We start from the raw sequence: 9,401 nt of genomic DNA on the forward strand, positions 1-9,401 counted from the left end.
ATATTTGTATTTAATTTTTATGCAAGTGTCCACTTAGTCTATATTGTAGATAAGCATAGTGTGTGGAGTCACACACAGAAGACCATGTTATCAGTTCCTTATAGATTATAAACAGTGTTCACAACCAAGATGGATTGGACAAATCATTGGACTGGTTGTAGTGTAATTTAGTCTTAGTCTGTCTTGACTATAGAATTACACTAGTACACTTAGTATGTATTGAGCAGGACCACCTGAGGATTGTTCGATTTATACTGACTATATAATCGAACTAACCTCTGTTACTATAGATGTACATGCTCTTAATCTCGATATAATAACAAGCACATGTACTTAGTATATACTTCTTTGATTCATTAACGGGTGAGATTTAGAGCAATAGATCAAAAGGCCCGATGAGTTGGGAAGTAGTATTATGTACATGGTGTGTTGTTGATTATAGAAGGAAACTGTGTCCTATGATCTAGGCTGATGATGTCCCCTTGAGGAGCTCATAAAGGATTATCATGTAAGCCCTGCCGGCGGACTTAGTTCCACATGATAACAAAGGTTGAGTGGTACTACTCTTGGATTAGAAGTTAATTAGATTCGAGTTGTCAGTAACTCATTTGATTAACGGACATACGATATCTTAAACACAGGGAGATTAATGTACTTATAGTAAGAAGGAGTCCATATTATAATATGAGATTGGTGCGGTAGTACAATAATAACTCTCTAGTGGAATGAGTTATTATTGATGGACTTAAGCTGTGTGTTCAGGAGGAATATGGGAAGCTTAAGCACATCGGGAGACCAAAACTAATTCCTCCTCAAGGTCCCTGCTGTAGCCTCTAGAAATCCTTGAATCCACCTCAAGAAGATTTCTTGGAAAACATTAGAAAGAATTCTTAAAAGCTCTCTCTCACGCACCGTAATCGATCACCTGATCGATTACGGAGATGCGTAATCGATCATCTGATCGATTAAGGAGATGTGTAATCGATCACCTGATCGATTACTGAAAGTGATAATCGATCACCTGATCGATTACCAGGCTTTCTGAGAAAAAGTTACAATATTTAATCGATTTTTTGATCGATTAAATAGAGCCTTAATCGATTAATGGATCGATTAAGCCATCTGGAATCGATTAGTAAACGATTCGAATTAATTTTATTAAATCAGCGAGATATAATTAAAAAATTTTGTAAGAATAAAATTAATATATTGGAAACTTATTAAAAAGACAACGAATCTTGTCCATAGATTTTATTAGATTAGTTCTAATAAAAATCTTGAAAAATTCGTTAGACTTTTTCTTAATTTTCCTAGATGGCTTAACTATATAAGGAGGGGTTTAGGAGAGGCAAAAACACAACAATTGATTTTAGTTTGTGCTTTTTCCCCCTAGGGCCGGCGGCAACATCATCCATCCCTTCTTGCCGCCACCACCTATTCCTCCTCTTCTTCTTGATTCGGTTTTTCTTCAAGCCCCTCTTTCTTGGTTTCGGTTCCTCCTCCATCAACCTTGCTAGGACCGGTGCATCTCCTCAGCCTTTGCAAAGGACCGACGGCAAGAGAGGAAGAAGAAAGAAGAGAAGGAAGGGAAGAAAAAAGAAAAGGAAGAGAAGGCTCCAGTTTTCTTGCCATCGAAAGAGAAGAGTTTTGGTGGAGATATCTCGATGGATCGTTGTCCACACAACGTTCGAGAAGAGGAGAGGACATACAGTAGAAGATCAAGAGGTTATCTTCTTCCTCAAGGCATCCCGAAGAAAAGGTATAATTTATTGCTTTCCACTTTAAATAAATTATTTCCTTTTATCCTGGATCCTGTAAACCAAACACAAGAGCCCAATGATCTTAATACGTTGATCAAACCTTGGTTTGATTAACTATGAGGGCAACTTAAATCCGTTTCCAGAGAAATTTTTGTTCTGCAAGAATTCACCGGAACGAATTTCTTAGTGTTTCCCAACAGCTTGAAGCTGCAAAAATTGGATTTCCTCTATTCTTCTTGCTCTAATGGCGTTGCTGAAGCCTTGGTCGCACCCGTCGATCCTCAGAGAACCCCTCAAAGGATCGCGGCTTCGTATTGTGGAGTAGGTCACCAAAATGCCAAGAATAGAGGTCACGCTCACCGAAGAAACCCTCACCGTCGCGCGCCTTGCAGCTGTCGGATTTCACCCAATCGATCGACTTCAGACTCCTCGTGGATCAAGGAACACAATAGAAGTGGTTTGGGTGGAAGGGGTTTGTCGTATCAGTATGTCGCAAAACAGGGGATGTCGCGCTCAGGACAATGAACAGTGGCACAACCACTGTTCATCGCTTTGGTTTCAGGTTTTATACTTCTGATTAATCAATGCATCTCAGTCGTTGATTTCTAATCCAGTGGAGGAGAGCTTGATCTAGGGTTTTAGGGCAGCCTAGGGCTTGTAAAAATTGATGGATCTTGATCGAGCTTGAGTTAGGTCATGTCCTAAATGTGGCTTAATAAATTTGGACAAACTTGGATCGATTCGATCGCGGTTGAGCTCGATCTTGGTCCAATTTGAGCCCTACAATCAATTACAATCAATTAATGTAAAATTCACCATCAAATCATGAAAATTATAATCAAGCCTCGAATTATGCAATATAGAACAAATACGATCAAATCAATTCATTATGCAATTTATTTTCATGCAAAAATCTAAAAACAAATCGATTAAAAATGCATAAAATCGTAACTCATCAAATTCCCCCACACTTACCATTGTGCGTCTCGCTCAAGTCAACAAAATAAACTAAGATTGTATCCCCCTAGATCATTCTCAATCACAATTAGAAATAATTAAAAGAGAATTACCTAAAGTTGTAGAGTCTCAAAAGCTTAAGCCCATGAACTAGACTCTTGTACTTGGTTAACCACATAGCAAGTTTCATCCTTCATGATTAATTGAGATAAATGTATCACACTAAATCTCACAAGGTAATTTTTGGTAAATAAATTCAGTGGCTCTCATCCTAAATTTTAATTCATGATCAACGTGAAGTAGAGCTCACTCAAGCAACTCAAGTTCATGCACTATCATAAGCTTGCTTGTTCTCTACTCTTCACCACCATTATTGATTTGGAATCCACATCTATTAGGCTTATTGAAGATGTAGAGAAGTCATGAACTGAGACAATTGAAATAAGAATTTAAAAATAAAAATTCAAGAGAAAAGAAATTCAAATAAGAAAGTGAATGAAAGTGGTAAACATGGGTATAAATAAATGTTATCAATGAACCTTGCCATCCTTCCCAATTTCTTTCTCTTGTATTCCATTTGTTTTAGTATGATTTTCATATCCATGAATCAAGATGAGTTAAACTCATGAGGTTTCTTTCCTTGATACATTTCCTTCACTTCTTTTTCTTTTCTTCTCTTCATCACCACAAATGTGCCATTTTTTGTTTTCCCTTCGAATAAAGCCCAATTCTTTCACATCTAGATTTTACAAGAGCTAACAAATAACAACTAATCGTCAGAAACCAAAATTCACTTCACATGAATCTGAAATTTCAATGTATCATTGGCACATTCAATTCTAGAAATTCTTAAAATTCAATTTGAAACTTTGCTTGTTCTCTCTTGTTTCTTGTTGTTTTTCCTCCATTCTTTTTCCATCTTGAAGCTTGATTACTAATGCTAATAACCATGCAATTTTCTGTACAATTCAAATTCTGATCAGTCCCTCAAAAATGGCAAGAATCGGCTGAAAAATAAAACTACAATTTCTGGTTTTTCTGATTTTTTTCTGTTTTGGTTTTGATTCTTTTTCTGTTGCAGCAACAATCTTGAAGGTTTAGAACCTAAATTGGTTGTTTAGGAAGTAATGGAAATGAAGTAGGTTTCCATGGATTCATCCGTTGATCAGATTCTTGGTACTCTCTTGATACATTCAACACCATTCTTCTTATTTCTTTTCATTCTTCTTTTTCTCTGAACTTTTTTCTGATTTTCTAATCTGATCTGATCTAATTTGTAGCCATAGTCTTTTGTATTCCAATCCTACTTCTTCAATTGATTTGCAACTGAATTATTGAAAACTTTGATTTAGATCCCAACCATCTTATGAAGATCACACATTTTTTTTCTTTTTTTTCTAATTTTTTGTTTTATTTTTTTGATTTTTTTTTCTGATTTCCAGCCGACCTTGGTGATTCCAACTCCACTTAGCTACTAAATTCTTTTTCATTCTCAACTCAATGCATTTCTACAAATTTAGCTCAATCAATTTCCCTTGAAACCGATCCATAAGCAGCTTCAAAAATCAAAATTGGCACATTACTCCTTTATTTTGGCACACTATGGTATACTTGATTTTTAAGTAGTTCATGAGCTCCATTCTTCTACTTTTGAATCCACCATTTTCTCTATTAGTTTTGAACCATTTGTGGCTTCTTTTTGTGCCAATTCCGGCCATGAATCAATTCATCCCTTTAACCTCATCCTCCTTTACCTTCTTGCAAGTAAAAGCCTTCAATACAACTCCTCAACTCCACTAATTTGTAAAACATACTCATTTCATTCTGATATCATATCTTTCCATCTCAATTCAGTATTCCAAGATAAAGAAAGTAATGAGAAGTGAAAACAACTCATTTTCACACCTTACTTAGCATACTTTGGGTATTTGCAACCTCCTTCTTTTTGGAAAATTCACATCTTCATGTATCCTCATAAAAACCATCATAGCATCACATAATAATGAAGATCTGAATTGCTTCATGTAAAACTCTTATTGGCACATTGCTACAACCCAAAATTGGCACAAACAATCCAAAATTGGCACACTTCTCATTCTTTTCTCAATTTTTTTTTTAAATTTCACACCTCCTCCCCCACACTTAATTCTTTGACCGTCTCGGGCAAAAGCATATTATAACACTCAAAAATACCCATGTCCAAGAGAAAATAAAAATTAAACCGAAAATGGGGATGAAAATTGTTAAAGAAAAGTGGTTAAATATGGATGAAACAGGAAGTTGTATGGTTTATGGAAAAATTTTTAAACCTATATAAATGTGGACCCATCATAGAAAATATAGCTTTGAAAGAATACAAGCAAGTTCTAGAGTGGCAATCACCTAAGTGCATCACACAAAATGGTTAACCTCACTATGTAGAAAAAAAATCACATTATCTCAATTTCATCATTCTAGGTTCCATCACTAAGGGTAATCCAAGTTTTCAAAAATGTTCATCCATGGACTTAAATTCCTAGAATAATCAATCAAATTTAACTCACTTTCAAGTGCTTCCAACATGATGTAAAGAAGTCCTAGGGGGGATACACTTATTCCTTACCCTAAACCATGCATGCAATGGTATTCACAATGAACTATCTAACCAAAAATGCTCATGAAAATGACTTTTTATTACTGATTTAAACTGAAAATGAAAAATAAAAACTAAACATTATATTAACAATGAAAAGAAAGTGTAAAGTTGCAAAAATTCCCCTTTAAGTTGGGTAGATAACATCCATGACGTCTACACCATCCACCTCTAGCTCATTTGTTTCCTCAAAATATTTTTTTAGCTGGTGGACATAATCCTTTGATCAATTTAAGCCTTATTTTGTATAGAATAATCTTGTATATCCATGCATTCTTCATTTGTGTAGGCACCAACTCATCTTTCTCCACGATATCAAAAATTAATAGTTTGAGCCTCCTTTGTGGTTTTCTCATTGAATTCACATTTTCCTCTAAATAAATTCTATAAATGCAAATGGTAGGATTAATCCCAATCATATCATCCAATGTCTAATCAATAGCTTTCCTTTGCTGCCTTAGTACTTGAAATAAATTTTCCTCCTGCTCTGATTCTAGATTTTGGGCAAAAATAACTAGTGGACTCTGATTTTCTTCCAAATAAATATCCTTCAAATCATCTGATAAATGTTTCAATTCCAACTGTGCCTGCTCGATAGATATGGGTGATCCCTGGGGCTGAGTGCAATCCCCTACACATACATACTTGTCCTCTGAATCCTCTAATACACTAATCAAGTGTGGTGGTCCCTGGGGCTCAGTACAATCCCCTACACTCATGTGGTTCTCTTCAGCTGCAAGTGAATCAGAACTAATTTCCATATCAGCTTTCTCAATAGCCAATGCATCCTCTATGGGATTCAGAAATGACTGAGTTGGTGGCTGATTGGACCCTTGGGATTGAAGCTGACTGATAATAGTAGTCATATGACTCATTTGTCTTTCAAATTTTGAATAGCAGTGTCATTCCTAAAAAGATATTGAAATTGCTGATTTGTTTCTTGTTGTTGCGAGCTTTGTTGCAGTCTCTCCTCAAGCTTTTGTAGTTGTTGAATAAGCCCAATAGAACTCCTATAGTCGTCTTGGTTTGAGTTTGAGTTTTGTTGATCTTGAAATGAGATGGGCTGTTGAAATGGAAGTTGAAAACTTTGTGAATTCTATCCATTTTGATATGACTGCTTTTGTAATTGATTTGGGAGTTGAATTAATTAGTTTTGATGCTGATAATTCCCTTGAAAGTTCAATGAATGTTGCTGAAAATTGTTGCTTTGAAAACTCTAATTTTGAGGTTGCTGAAAGTTGTTGGAAAATTGCTGAAAATTCTAGTTTGCAGGCTGAAATTGTGGTTGTTGATAGTTTGAGTATTGAGGCTGTGAATGATGAAATTGTTGCTGGAAATTATTGTATTGTTGTTGAAAATTCTGATCTTGATGCTGAAAATGATGATTAACTTGCTGAAAACATTGATAAGGCTGTTGGATTTGATGTTGAGGTTGCCCACCTTGAAATTATTGCTGAAAACCTTGAAAAGATTCCTGCAAATAAAAATTTTGCTATTAAAATTGTTGACAAGGTGGTTGTTGGTAAAATGAGTTTCCATACATTTTAGAAACCAACAATAATCAAAGCAACAATAAAGAAACATGAGAATGTGAACAAGCTTAAATCAAACAATTTCTACTAGTTTTCCTCGGCAACAGCGATAAAATTTAACAACCCTAGAATTGATGTGTCACGATTAGGGTTGCAAATTGATTTAAATTATCGAAAACCCACGATGAATACAAACAAACGAAGTATAGGGATCTCGAGTCGTATTTTTTCAAGGGATAATAGAAAATTATTTAAGTCGAGCTTGCGTGTCGTTCTTTTTTGGGTTTTTCGAATGTGAATGGGTTTTGTGGTTTTGCAATGAAATGTAATTAAAAATTCACAAGCAAATAATGAAAAATGCAACTCTAATCTAATTATGAGACTGTTGAAACAACGTATCAAAGCAAACCTAAAAATGAGATTCAACTTAAATCAAAGTACCATCCTAAACTAATTAGCATCCAAACAAGCTAAAGCTAATCTAAACCTATGAAATTCAATTTCGTGAAAAATTCAGAATCCTACCACTGTCTATGAAACTCAAACATCAGTGTCAAAAACCATAAAACCCTAATGGAAAATTCCTAAATTTGATGAGAGTATCAAATCAGCAATTCAACCTTAACATTCCATGCAAAATAACAAGTAGATGAAAACGCAATCACTAGCTAACATCACCCAATTCATAATCACTAAACAAGGATAAAATTGGCACTGAACAGTGTCAACAATTCAGATTATCAGATATCAGAGTCGGATGGCAAGAAGAGTTTGAGCTAAGCTGAGCAAATTCTATGGTCAATCTGAATCTAAACTAAGACTAAACACTAATGAATAACCAAATTAACAAGGTTGTTAAGAAACGAGATTAACAGGAACATTCAGAATCAAAATTATAGAAACTAAACGAAAATCAGAAATAGAAAACTCATCCATCCTTCCCATTTCCTTGAATTCTTCTAAACTTGGTGTCAATCAAGCCGTTTAATCCAACAATGTGGTTTCAATAATCCCTCTGGAGCTTGAACTTGGTCGTTGTGTGGTTTGCTGGCTGCCAACACCCCGAAATCTCGAAGAAACCCTCTCCGAAACAAGAATAGAGTGCTGCACGAGCTGCTTGAAGCTGTAAAAACTGGATTTCCTCTATTCTTCTTGCTCTAATGGCGTTGCTGAAGCCTTGGTCGTGCCCCACGATCTTCAAAGAACCCCTCAAAGGATCGCGGCTTCGTATTGTGCAGCAGGTCGCTGGAAACGCCAAGAACAGAGGTTACACTCGTCGGATAAACCCTCACCGTCGCGCGCCTTCCAACTGTCGAATTTCACTCAATCGACCTGCTTTGGACTCCTCGTAGATCAAGGAACACAATGGAAGTGGTTTGAGTGGAAGGATCTTGCCATATCAATACGTCGCTGAACAAGGGATGTCGCACACAAGACGATGAACAGTGGCGCAACTGTTGGTGCAATCTTGCCCCAAGTGATTTGGATTTTAATGTTTGGCTAAAATGAGTTTAAGTTAGACAATGTTGGTAATCTAATTTGTGTGCTTTGAGTCCATAGGAAAGTCCAGGTTGGAAGACTTGGCAAAGGATGAAGTCCCAGAGGCGAGTTCTCTTGGCAAAGGATGAAGTCCCGGAGGCACGGTGTCTCTTGGCAAAGGGAGACTTAGCATGACGAAGCTGAGGGAAACGTCTCAAGCTAGTGCAAAGAAGGGCACGAGGCTTGTGGAAGGCGTTTGAAGGCTTGCATCAAGGATAAGGGCTGAAAAAGGAGCTGAATGAGGAGTTTCAGCTTGAGCAGTCGATGGCCCTTGGAGCAATCAACTGCTGGTTGATCAGAAGCACACACTAAAGTCACAGAAAGATCAGTCGAGTGGAGCAGTCGACTGGAGCAGTCGACTGCTCATGGTGTAGTCGATTGTTAGGTGACCGTTGAGGCAACAACTGGCTGATTAAATGCAGATTAAAGAGACGTTGAAGCCCATCAGTCGACTGGCCCCTGGAGTAGTCGACTGGTGTACGGAAAAACATAAAAATAGCAAACAACGTCGAAGAAAATATACTTCTCTTTCATCATTTTTCTCTGGAAATTCTCTGATTTTGTAAAAGCACTACTCTTCCTCCTTACTTCACTAATCAATCTTGTGAAAGGAAGAGATCAGTTTGTGAGGGTTTCTCCACCTTCGAAGCGTGCTTCAAAAAGGAGGGTTTTCATAGTGAAACGGTCGTCGGTGTGTGTGGATAATTGGATTAGTCACCTCGTAAGAGGTGGATACCAAGTAAACAACTGGGTTAGCGATTGTTCTTCATTTTTCATATTTATTTTGCTTCCGCTAACATTTTCATAGAGAAATTTGAAGAATCGCTATTCACCCCCTCTTGCGAACGCACTGATCCCAACAAGTGATATCAGAGCAGGTTAGTTTCGGACGAACTCACATTCAACTAAAATATCAAATGACGTTTCAAGAGGGATACAGCACCGCACGACCACCCTACTTCGACGGCAATGACTTCGCAT

Source organism: Curcuma longa, chromosome 12 (genome assembly GCF_044706935.1).
Source record: "Curcuma longa cultivar G26 ecotype Majalengka, Jawa Barat chromosome 12, ITB_CL_G26_1.1, whole genome shotgun sequence".
NCBI lineage: Eukaryota > Viridiplantae > Streptophyta > Magnoliopsida > Zingiberales > Zingiberaceae > Curcuma > Curcuma longa.